Source organism: Falco rusticolus, chromosome 2 (genome assembly GCF_015220075.1).
Source record: "Falco rusticolus isolate bFalRus1 chromosome 2, bFalRus1.pri, whole genome shotgun sequence".
NCBI lineage: Eukaryota > Metazoa > Chordata > Aves > Falconiformes > Falconidae > Falco > Falco rusticolus.
In genome coordinates this window covers 14629702-14643067 of record NC_051188.1, presented here as the reverse complement: position 1 = coordinate 14643067, position 13366 = coordinate 14629702, and the positions used below count along the sequence as shown (strand labels likewise).

General features: G+C 38.2%; 1 protein-coding gene across 1 annotated transcript in view; it reads right to left on the bottom strand.

Annotated features, from left to right (window-relative positions):
• ARHGAP42 (Rho GTPase activating protein 42) overlaps positions 1-13366 on the bottom strand; it is a 162154-nt gene that overhangs the window by 110342 nt on the left and 38446 nt on the right. The window lies entirely within an intron of this gene.

The following is a 13366-nucleotide window of genomic DNA, read 5'->3' as shown; positions in this document are numbered from 1 at the left end:
TAAAAGAGGGCAAGAAAGGGAAAACATTCCAAAAACGCTTAAGGTTTCATTCTCATGTAAGGAAATGGTGCCAATCTCTCTAGAAAAGTCTGTCTTTCCATTTATATTACTTTCTGAAGGGCATATGGGTTATTCAGAATTCAGCATCACAGTTCCACAGACAAAATGCAAGAGAAGAATAATGTGAAGAGAGCTAAATAGCTCTTTTTACTTTCTCCTGATGCATCTGGCAGTAATTGCTGCCAATGACAGGATGCTGAATTTCGTGGTTTAAAGCACTGATCTCAGAAAGCAGATTCATAAATCCTACAGCTTCTCAAAACAATCTTGAGGCAATCTAAATCATCTTTGAAAGAGAAAAAAAATGGAAACAAAACTTAAAGAATTTCTCAAAAGAACAGGCTTGAAAAAGTCTTCACAGTTCACTGACATACACTGCTGAGGGTATGCTAACAGAACTTTTGTCGTCTTCTCTGTTTTTCCATCTTCTCAAGTGTTTTTACAAAATATGTCAGTCTCCAATAATACAGCTTCATCCCCTCTAAAATGCCCTGAAAATTTTAAGGAAATAAGCACATTTTTTAGAGGATCTGCTATGTTCCAATACCTTCCAAGAGGGAACCAGTACCCAGCTTAACTGTCTTGTCAGCATTCACAAATTGCTCCTTAGTTTTTGGACCATACCGAAATAATTTTTATCCTTTATCCCACGTGGACCTTGCAGAAGTCATCCTTGTATTCTTCTTGTGCTCTTAACTTTTACAGCTGAAGAACACTTCGCTGTTTGTTCCAATTTCTTCTGCAAGACCTTACATAGCCTATTCTTTGCAACTATACTGCTATACCTGCATACCTTGACCTCCAAGTAATTCTTTGCTGACAAATTCTTTTTTCCCTGTTATTAGTCATGAGCTCTTTGTTTAGTCCAAGTACACCTGGTAAGCCCAATGTCCATCCAGATGGGTCTTGAGCCTTTTCCTTTAATATTTTTCCCTGAGAACACAAACACTAGAACATTTTGCCACCTTTTCAGTAAAAGAAATCCTAGGCCTCCTGCACAAAGTTCTGAACTCTGTGACTCAGGCCGACCAGCTGTGTCTTTCAGTTACTGACTTTCAGTTACTTACCAGGTCAGCCTTTATCACAGTTACATCTTGATATCAAAAATTTAGTTTGCTATCCACTGAATTAACTCAGTCTCTTAGAGTTACTTCATAATGGCCCATCTGTCAAAACCAGATAAAGAAATAGATGATGAACTGACTGGTTAAGTTACCTGATAAAAAGTCTGTTGAGTGGTAGGCACATTCAATGTACCCATTACAAAACCCTAAAAACTAAATAAACCATGAGCCAAACATACATGGCCAAACTATTTCTTATTTTCACACTGATATCCCTGAAAACTTCACAAGAAACTCTCCTTGCCTGTAGAAAACGGGACAGAACCAGTTCATCTCTTGCACATATGGCAGTGTGATCCTTTACCCACCATTAAAAAAATATATTAATATTTTCAAATAAACTAAATAAACATACTGCTTGAATTTTATTACCTATTCAGGGAATTAGGATGCACTTCAGAAAAGCATCTGACTTTCTAGTAAAGCCAGCAAACGAAATTGTTTCCAGATTATTTCAGTGAAATTGGTCATTTTTAACCGCAAGATGATGTGTTACTGCAGTCACACGTTAAAACTCCATTCCCCCTCCTTTTTTCACTTTTATACTGTGGAGTCACTCACAATGACAGAGCTATTTCAAAAATAAATGACCACACCAAGCACTATATCTGTCAGCAGATACAGAACCTACTGAAACTTAAGTTTTCCATACCCACATCAAGCCTTACGGTACTCTTCACTTAAGTTTTTGAACACATCATTAAAACCATCTTTAATAAAACAAAGGTTCATGAAAAAAGTTTTCTTCATCATATGCAATGAGGAAGTTAACAGTTTACACCTTCCATCAGCCAAGCACAAATACTGCCAGTTCCCAGCCCAAAATATGGACAGGTTTTTATCTAAATCAAATAGAAAGGGTGGGGGACAGGCAAGTAAAAGCAATAGAGTTGTGAAGAAAAAAAAAAAAATCCTCTCTGGTAGGCAACACTCAGCATTTTAGGAGGGAAAATACAGTAAAAGGAAGAACAGCAGGAAGCAGAAGCTGGGCACAAGGATGACTGGAAGATGTGAGAAGGAGGGAAAAAAAAAAAAAAAAACCCAAACAACCAAACACACCTACCCAGTAAGAGAAGGTTTTGATTCATCTTCCTAATTTCAAGGCAGAACCAGAGGGCTTTTAGTTTCAAAGTCAAAACTTTCGCTTAGAAATTAAATAAAACCAGGACAGACTGAGAAGAAACTATAAAAATATGTTCTGTAAATATGCAAATCAAGATTTTCCTCAATCTTTAGCACTTATAAAATGTCACCTATACAGTGTCTCAGCTAAAGACTCAAGCTGTCTTCATTTCTTCCCCATTGCCTCACCTTTGTGGCGGGATTAGAAAGGTCAAAGTTTCACTAAGAACACAGAACCTATACCCTTCAGCAGTACTAAGACAAACCATTCCCCTGATCCTAGAGACACTTTTGTTGCAGACACCTTTGTATCAATAGCGATGGCACCTCCGCTGTTCATTGTCCAACACCTGCACCCACCCTTTTTGTGCCAGTCAATGCCCACGAAGCCACAGACTGTCCTTTCCCAGCTCAAGGAGGTGCACGGGGAGAACAAGTGCATCATGTAATGCAGACCGTAACGAAGGATGCATGCATGCCCAGTACACCAACAGAGCACAGCAACACGGATGCCTCTGGTGACCCCGCTGGTTCTTCTGCCCTTGCAATGGCACCGCATAACGTCAAAAGAGGCTTTACCACCATCAGCTCTCCTACAATACCACTGAGTACTTCTGAATATTTCATGTCATTACACCCTTCTCCCCATACAACCCTCACTCAGTCTGACCTCATTAAAAGCCAGGGTCTGTCCCCAGAGAACTTCATCTGTGCTGGAACCTGCAGCGGGAGGTGTTAAAGGGAAGGCAAGATAGCCATTGCTCCCCTTTTCCCACTGTAAGTTTTTCCCTGCTCCTCCCCTCCTTTCCCACAGCCCCCCTCTGGCTGCAGGCAGGTGACAGCCCCCCCTCACTCGGGCGCTGGGCTGAGCAGAGGGAGGGATACAGAGCCATGAGCTCCCAGGACGGGACAGGACAGGACAGCTTGCCCCGACACCTCTGGAGAGCACAGCAGGGGTGCCAGTCCCCTCCACAACGCAGCCCCCTCTCAGGACTTCAGCACAAACCCAAGGCACAGGGTACACACACCTAATTCAAGATTCACCATTCTCAACAGGAAACAAGTATTTCAACAATAACAATATGAGATGCTTTTGCACAGTTAAAACCCAGAAGATTTAAAAATCAGAACCTTTTGAGTCAGAGACAGGCTGCTGCTGTCTGCCAGGAAGCCCAGGATTTATGCACAGGCGTCACAATCTTTTCTCACTAATGCTGCAATAGTTTAGGTTTTCTTTCCTCCCCTTCTTTTTAATCAGAACAGACACAGAAGAATTACAGCAAACTTTTGTAAATACAAAAGGGGGGTGGGGGGAGGATGAGTCAAGGATTTTACAAGAGGAAATGTCAAGGGAATGTGCTGATAAGAAATAAAATCTGAAAACATACTGGTAATATAAAATACAATATGTAACCTAACGTTAAATATGAAGGTATTTTTAATTATTTTCAAAAAGCATTATTGTTATTGGTGGGCCATTTTAAGTAAACCAAAGTGCTGCGTTAATACTTTATTCTAAGTCATTAGTAGATACTAGCTTACAAAATCCAAATAGTTTTACTGTCTGGTTTTTATTTAAAGGCTGTTCAAAGGACTTGTAAGATACACTTGGCATCATGATGGAAATTATGCCTGTGAAAAGCTACACCCAACATGTAAAAACAATCGTATATGTACCCGGCTGTATGCTTGTGGTCACATTCATCACAATTAAAACAGATCACCAGCTGTTTTTTCTGGAGTGCTCCCAACCCAGCAATAATTTGCTGCAAAACTTCCCTTGTTCAGGAGAAATAGCTCCCATTACTTTATATAAAAAAAAAACCAAACCCAACCAAAACACCCTCTTTATACTGAAATGAAAAGTTTTTCAATTAATTTGCTTCATAAGGAAGCAAACTAACTGTGCCAACATCTTAAACCTTAATGGTGTAGATGAACAATGTCTTTTTTTTTTTTTTCCAAAACATGCATGTGTTCAATTTGGGTTTTTATCCTTATCGTTTCAAAAATATGGTACAGCTCCACAAACAACTATACTCACACAATCAAAAGAGAACTGAAGTTTAATGTAGGACTAAGTGAATGAGGAAGAAATGAGAAAGGATAAAAAATTATTTATCTGAATTTCTAGAATGCATTATTACAAATAGGCCTCATTTATGCTCTAGGTAGAATTCTGGTTTACTGCATTAAAATCAGCCCTGTGGTTCATAGGGGGAAAAACCATGTATTTAACCTTTATGAAGTTTTTGTTAGAGACGTGTGTAGACAATGTATCACCTTAAAACAGCATGCCTATGGACACTATTGAAGCTACTCTATCAAAAATTAGCTTAATACTGAAGAGTAGTGTTACAGTGCACTACTAGATGTTAGAATAGGTATGAGGCCATCTATATTTAATGGAAAAAGGAAAGCAATGTGTATGAAACCAAGAAGTAGTTTTGTATGACTGATACTAAATTTAAAGACATAAAGCCAAGTTTGGAAGGGTATGTTCAGCCTGAGATAGGATGGAAAGTTACTGTAGAAGACAATAAAAATTACTTTTTTTTCTGTGAAATGGCCTGTTGGTTTAACTTTTACTTACAGACACAGTCTTAAACAATGCATAGGCAATTTTCAAATACTCTGAAGTACATCAAACAACATTCTATAATATTCTAAGCAGATATCACCACTATCTTCAGATACGTGAATGCCAGCATGGCAAAAATACGCATACAGAAATACATCATTTATTCTTGCAAGATCTTGCTGCATAGGAGGCAAAAATGTGCAAGCCTGACACAGATTTCCTCATATCTTCCTGATCTGACTGGGGAAATGCCAGGACTGTGCTGTACATTGCTCCTTACACACTTTGGCAGGAAGGTCAGTCCAGTACATCCTCTCCACAACTGTTCATGTCTAGCACAGGCATCTTATAGCAGGCTCTGAATTCATGCTTGAGCATGAACTTCAAGTAAAGCCTCCAAGGGAGTTTTTCCGAGGAAGTAATACGTTACTAAATCAGAATTCAAGATGGGCCTAAGACCCATAAGGAAATTTCCTTAAGGAAATTTCCATAAGGAAACACTTGTTTCGTAGAGTTCAGCAGCAAAGCAAAATAAACTTAAGATCCATGAGTGCTGGGAGAAGAAATTTTCTTTTCCAATTCTAAAATGAAAGTAAACATATTATTAAATAGTTACTAATGCACAGACATATTTCCAGAGATTGTAATGACTAGCATTATTTGCTACCACAAATGCCATTTCAAGCAGTTGTTTTTTTTTAAAAAAAAAAAAAACAACACATCAAATAAATTTTCCATACTTCTTTCTGCGGCTTTAAGCCATATTGAAAAAGTACAAGGCAGGGGATGGGGGACGAAAGTATCACAAAAGGAACAACAAATGGTTTCCTGATCAGAGAGAAAAATCACAAATTTGAGATTAACACTGACCGACTGCCACAAGTATCTGGAATAAAGAGACAATAATCTGATTTCTCAGTACTTTCTACCTAACAAGAACTGGCGATGTCAAAAAAAAAGCCACATAGGATCTCTAGTGTGTATCTGCAGGTAACTAAACTGGATGTCTCAAAACATGACCGCTATGGCAAGTTTTCAACAAGCCAAAATGTAAAACCAAAGGAGGACAGTCTTGAAATAGGGCTCTCAAAGCCTCTGATACTCTTTGTCTTTCAAGATGTTTGCTATGAATTTAAATATAGCCCTATTTATACAGCACAGATTTTCTTTTACCGCTGTCACAACCTGGACTGATTTGTTAACAATTCTTTTTCTTCCTTTTTTTCTACTGAATAAAGTCCATAAAACATTAAAAGTGTACAGTTATCTACAGCTTTAAATGGAATTGCAGTTTAGCCCAAATGCAACAAGCTGCAGGATCAACACCTTAGCATGCAAATTGAAATAATTCGTGCAATTTATAAATATTTCATAACCAAGATTTGACCGGGCTGAGCACCAGTGGAATAAAATTAAGAAAACAGTAGTGCAAGGCAACAATTCCTACAGAAAACAGTATTTCATTTTTCTTAACCAGATTTTCAGAAAAGCTGTATTTGGACAAATACATGTCTACTAAATTTTCCCAGTTATTGCTCAGATTTTAATTTTTCATTGGCTGCTGCTATTTTCTCTGCTACTGGTACCCTAGGTCCACTTCCCTCAGTTTCCAAGTGGAAACATTTTTGGAGAAACTTCAGTTTGGGAGTCTGAGCTCAGCACCATAAGTAATATTTACTGGGAAAGCAGAAAAGAAGACAAAAGAAGGGGACAGGAGTGCAGGATTTGAAACCACTGTTTTTCTTACCAATTTCATTCTCTTCTGCGTTTCATTCCCAAGATATTAGAGGAAAAAGAGCAACTGCCTTCTGTTGTTTAGGTTTAAGGTAATATTGCTTTGGCATTTATGTAAATACCAGTTTGTAAGCTGACAGCATGTCAGATGTGCTTTAACTTTAAACTGAGTATTGGTGTCAAAAGACAAATGATGTTAGAAGATTCCATTGTGGAAAAAGTTAAAATAACAAGATAACAGTTCATTCCTTCATGGGGTTTCAGTCTCGTTTAAACTTGGAATATTAACATTGGATCAGCTGCCTTATCCTGCATTTGGTTCCTCTTACTTCTCTAATCTGGGTAACAGATTTTATGGATCCATAATAAGGACCTCATGCATTCCTTTAGTCTGTGTTTACATTTACCACAACCTCCATCAGAACCAGAAAAAAAAAAAGCAAGCTATTTGTACCTTCCTATAATACAATGAAATGTTCTTCTGATAGTAAAAGACACGGGCTGAAGCAAAGATTCAAACGTACAAGTTTTCAAATTACACGGAAATACCCCAACAGACATTCTCAAATTGACAGCAAACTCTGCCAGCAGACAGTGGTTTAAATTCACAGGCCCAATAACCACCAATTTCCTTAAAGACTTCCATCATGAGAAGGTACACGAAGGTAGAGGCAACTCTGTCTGGTCTGTACTGCTTCTGTGACAGAATCAAGACATACCTGAGCAGACAAAGTGAAGCAATTTAGGACTCAATAAATGAACATTCTTACTATTTGCTCCATGATTAATCTGGTAAGTAAACTCTGCAAGGGCTTAATCCATGATGTTTTACCAATTATTACCATGATCTTTCAGATTTTGAAGCAATTTCTACCTAATCCAGACTCTGAACTTTCAACTCTGATGAACTAAAAAATAAATCCCCCCCCAAAAAAATCCACCCAATTTCAAGGATAGTTTATCCTGACTTAACACAGACATGCCCATAAGAAAAACAAATATTAACTATTGCTGTAAGACTTAGATCCTCCCAGGGAGCACAAGTTACAGTGGTAATTATTTTTTTTCCTGTGGCAATTCCTGCCTTGAACTGTGAGGCAAGATATTCTGCCATTTTTTTCCAATTCTTGAAAATCAATGTGATACCTTACAAAAATAAATCCAAATCTGCCAAACAAATGCATTATACATCCATCAGGAGGGAAAAGTATGATAAAAGACAAAGAGACACAGAGTTGGAAAATGCCTGGTTTAAAACTTTTGCAAATAAATTACACAAATGAGGAAGCAAGAAAAATGACAAAATTATAAATTTGGGAATCATATTCTCCTAATATGATCACATCTTGCACTATATACTGGCCAGCAGAGAACTTTATCAGAGCACAGCTATTGAAATCCATGTAACTAAATGTAAACAAACAAAACACAAGGCTTTTTTCTACTTCATTTGAGTTAAAGCACTGTAAACTCAGAGTAAATACAATGGTATTTTGTCCTCTACATCATAATTTGGAGTTTATTGGCTCTTTGAAGTATTAGGACAGGAGATAGTAATATGTGCTTCAAATTCCCCAAGTCGACAAAACTAGCAATGCAACTATGACATATTCAGAAACGGTCTCCCACTTCACCTCCCCTGGTTTATGGCATTCAATCCCTGTATGTTTTTTTAGGGAGTGTTCCCCATGAACAGATGTTTAAAAGGCCTTCTCTTGCTGGCCATATACCAAGCGCAAGCATTTCCCCTGACCAGTCTTCTGGGTTTTGTCATACTATAAAGGCAAGACAAACCAGCAGAAGAGGCCAGCAAGTTCCACTGGAACAATGGAACCTCCCGCCTGACCACAGTAAACCTGTACCTCAAAGTGCAGACTTAATATGCGAACCATGTAACACAACAAAACAAGACCTAAGCTTCATCAAAGCCCAAAGCTTTGCAAGATGTGTTTGCAAGTACACTGTAATACGTACATACCATATTAGGCAACTGGAATTTTAACTCAAGTATTTTCATCTTGCACAACTTAAAGAGCAAATATAGCAAGGTATTTTATGAAGGTTTTCTTCTAAACATACGTGAAACATAAAACGTAAGGCCACTATTAGAAGTAAAAATCCTTTTCCCCATTACAGAGCTATATTGAAACAGACTTTTGTCAGTGTAACTATCTAAATCCAGGCACAAACAGTATCATACACAAAACCTCTTTGCTCTAAAAAGCAGCTATTGTGTCACAAATACTTAAGCAAACATAAGCCTTGTACAAAGCTTAAACAAATACTTTCAAGTACACTTTCCACTCCACTCCTTTTCAACAAAAGTCTACAAAAAAAGCAACATGTTTATACACAAACTAAGAAGACTTGCAAGAAAGTCAGGTTATCTAGAATTTCCAGATCCACTGTTAGCTCCTCAGACACAATACTCAGAGAGATAACCTTAAGACATGCAACGTTACACCATTTAAATAAAACCAATTACTTGACAACTTATCAGTAAATTGCCATGCCCTACTTATGCAGAAACTCACAAAGCAAATACAAGTAGAAAATTCAAAACGGATCAAACAAAGGCAAAACATTCTCTAGAGTACTGAAAGATTTTTAAAATTTATAATGGCTGTCTATCCCACAGCACGTAACTAAAAACAGAAACAAAACAAACCCACACCAATTATTCAAATACCACCACCACACTTTTAACACTTTATTAAAAGAGCAGCTGCAGTATATCTACTCAGTGTTAGTGTTCTGACCATAAAAGCAGCAAGTATTTTGAAAATATATCATTCGATCTGGAAATTTATCTATCTTCTGCAGCACGAATTCTTCAACACAACAATTTTTCAATACAACACTAGCAGAGCTGCGGTAGAAAAATCCCACTCTAGACTATTAATAGTCTACAGCACCGCTCCCAAAATGTAGCATCCTGAAGTGACAGCAGAAACATTTTAAATGGTCTAAGCAATTTCTTCCATTTTGTTAGAAACATGTGACTGAATGGATCTTCCAGGCAGTCACTTGCTCTCACAGAGCACTGTATCAAAACCTTTCCACAAATCAGTAAATCACTTTTCTTGTCTCTCTCCTTCCTTCTATACTTCTGTGAAGGAGCGGAGGCTTTTGGGACTAGCCACAACAAATCTACTTTCATCATGTTCTCACAGAATAAAGAATCAACAGTTTTAGACAAGTGGTCATCAAGATATACGGCATCTCTATGCCACAACAAAATAGGGTTTAAAATTGTATCTGCCAAAGACAAATCAGCCTCCGTTTCCACCTGATGGAGCCACATGCACAGCAGTCCTAGGGCTGAACTCCATAGCTGCATAGCTCAGCAGGGTGTTGGGAACAATAGTCAATACATTAGCTTTTGCCCAACAGGTATGAAGTGATCTTAAATTACTTCTGGAGACTTACTTCAAAGCCCTAGCAGCTTGAATTGGCACCCATTGAAAATAACAGCCTAAGTTCCTATACTGTGAAAATCCATTTAATCTAACTAATCTTTACCTTAACTAAATTAACCATTAACCTTTGATTTGAACAGATCAAACTTCTCCAGATTTAACTGATATCCACAGCCTGTCAGAGGAAGAATAGCTTTAAAAGCCATGGACTATTCAGAAATAGATAAAATCAAAGGTGGATTCTGGTTAAATCACAGATTCTTTCAATCTCCTGCTTTCCTCCCTACCACCCCCCCCCATTCCTACTAAAAAGAATCACAATATAAATCCACTCTCCATGTAAAACTTTCATTCTGAGAAAACAGTTGCTACTCCATGCTCAAGTTTTCTGAACAGTTGAACAACAAGGCAATGTGGGAAATAACCACTGGGCAACACACATCATCTTCAGCTGCAAAAGTAACGTTCAATCTCAGCATTCCACAAACAGAGGAGTTAAAAGTAATTATGATTACATCTCAGGCTTGCCAATCTCTGATTCTTCAGAGGCACATCCTAAATGAGGGGGAAAATACTCATAGTTCAATCTTTGCAGCTGTACAAACCTTATTTGTGTGTGGCTCTTTGCAGGTGCTGAAACAGGGGAAGTAAAAGGAAAACCAATGTACTCAGAATGCAGCTGAGAATCATCAATACTGGCTTTTTTCTGATTTATAAAATCTAGTGCATTTATTATTTGAATGGTGAAATATTTTAATTAGGTAAAATATCACCAAATACTTCAACACATGTTAGGTCTGCCATAATTGCTTTGTGGAATTTAGGTGGTCTACAAAGGGATCAAGGACTTCCTGTGCTTAAAACTCTAACCTCTAAGGATTTTGATTTTAGAAAATGAAAATCTTTTATCTTATTTGCTCAAAATTGAAGATGAGTATCTCAAAGCTGAGCTGATCAAACCACTACCTGTTATTGCAAACAAGTGCCTATTGCTCAAGAGGTATACTAACTTGACAACTCTAAAGTGTTACGCCTTTTCACTACAAGTGTATTATATGCAGCTACAGTACAGACCAGTTATTTTCAAACCAAGCCTGTAACGCAATTCTCTTGTCCTCAGACTGTCTCCCCATAGGCGCTCATACTTCCAATGGGATGCCCAGCTCTACAAAGAACAAAGCTATGTAATAAAAGAGGGAAGAAGAGGTATGTTGAAGGCATGGAACGAGGACAATAACGTAGAATGCACCTACAAGAGCACAGAAGATCAAACTATTAATGAGGGACACAGCGTCTTAATCCATGAGTGGCATGGAGTTGTCTACTTGTTTACTCAGCTGTTCAGGTCGAATGTTGACTCACCCAACCTCCTTAGCAGAATGCACCAGAAGAACCAAAGCTATTGCTGCCCACTGCCTGCCTCAGCCTCTTTCTGTAAACAGCAAGTGGCAGTCTGAGACACCACAGTTTGCAGTCCAATTTAATAAAATGAACTAGCATGAATATTAGACTCCCTTAGCACACCAGGATGTGAACTGCAGTGACTCAGGAGATCTCCTGCTTCACATCCAACTACTCCTGCCACAGAAGAAGGGTAGGACAGACAGGAAGAACAGTAACTGCATCAGCCACCCCAATCTAATTTTTCTCATTTGAATACACATCTTAAGGCAAACAGGGAAAGAAGCATGCAAATTCTAACCTTCTGATATATATCTTGAAGAAGAATTAAAAACAAGGCCTGTGTTGTTGATCTTATTTACTCTTTTCCTTCTGCACAGATAAAGGCCTATTGCAACATTATTTTATTTCCTGCTTTGTCAGTCTCATTTGACCTTCCACAGAAAGGACAAGAGCTCTTGGCTGGTCTAACAGAATGCCAGCCTTCTCTTTTTGGTAAAGATGCTGTTTCGAAGCCTCCGGGATCCTAGCACTAGCATAAAATCACTCATATCTTGGGGTCAAGAAACAATAGTGTTCCAGAAACAGGTGGCATTTGTTTAAATACGCAACAGGGATTAAAAAACATAATGGTAGGAACAGATTTAACAGATTTTAAACAAATACTTCAGGCATTTCACACCCTGATTGCGCTGAGTTCCTCCCATAATTTGTTACTGTTTAACTTTTGTAGATAAAAATAGTCCAATAGCAGTACCAAACAACTCTCTCCTGTGATTCAGATCTTAAAAGTAGCTCATGCAAAGAGTGAAGGTCACCTAAAAAGTTAATCTTAAAATTCATTCTTCCAACTGGATGAAAAAGAGCTGGCAAATCTAGCCAGGTAATTACTGTGGAAAAACAGCATACAATCTTTCTATGCAAATTCACTCTCAGCCGCAAATAGCTTTCTATGCTAATTCAGAACTCAACCCTTCCCCACCCATCTGAAAAAAACGCCTTTTGTAAATATGCTTGTCTCTAATATGTTCCACAAGGTCAACAAACTCAATCACTACAAAAGTCATTGGGATGATACCTATGCTAAAAAAGTCCGCCCCCACAACTTTAACCTGGAGGTGGTGGCAAGATCCTCCTCTTTCCTTGGTTTGGATAAGGCAGTAGTAGACCCAAGCCACTGGAATTCGTTTTGATTTAATTGTTGTTTGGTAATTCCAATCCAGAAATGTGGTTATGAATGGGAATTCACTGCAAAGCAGGTAGAACGTGAACCCTAAAAAGATGTTTCTTGAACAACCTCAAGTGATTAAAGAGATGATCTGTAAGATACGCAAGAGATTCAGACCGTAGGTGGCTCAATGGCATTTAATAATTAATTTGAAAACAGCCAGGCAAATGCAAGAAGCCATTGCACACAAGAAACAATAGAGATCCAGTGGCTTGAAATTGTGACTAGCTTGACAGCAACTTTCCGAGGTTTCTGATTAGCCTCTGAGTGGCTCCAAAAGAGTCTCTCTCCTAATTTGAAGACTGCAATGTCCACATATTGATTTGCCAATTTTTGCCTCCACACACTTCAGGCAGGAATAAAGCTCCCAAGAAATTGTCACTCTTTCTCTATCTCTCTTTTTTTGTGTCTCTCATTTTATGCATTGCATGCATAGTTTATACCATTTGAAAAAAACAGAATTTGGCACCTCTTAATGCCAATTAAACTTTTACATTGTTGTAAGAGATGGGGGCGGGAAACTTTCTGATTTTTTTCTCTTATTTGTGTAGGATTATATACAAATTTCCAAAGACAGATCGATTTGCTGTTCTGAATGACAGGATGCTTGTCCTCTGACAAGCTCTCCAAGAGGGCAGAGCAGCTGCTAACTCAAAAGCATTGTGCATAGGGATGCCCAGTGCAAGAAAAAAGACTG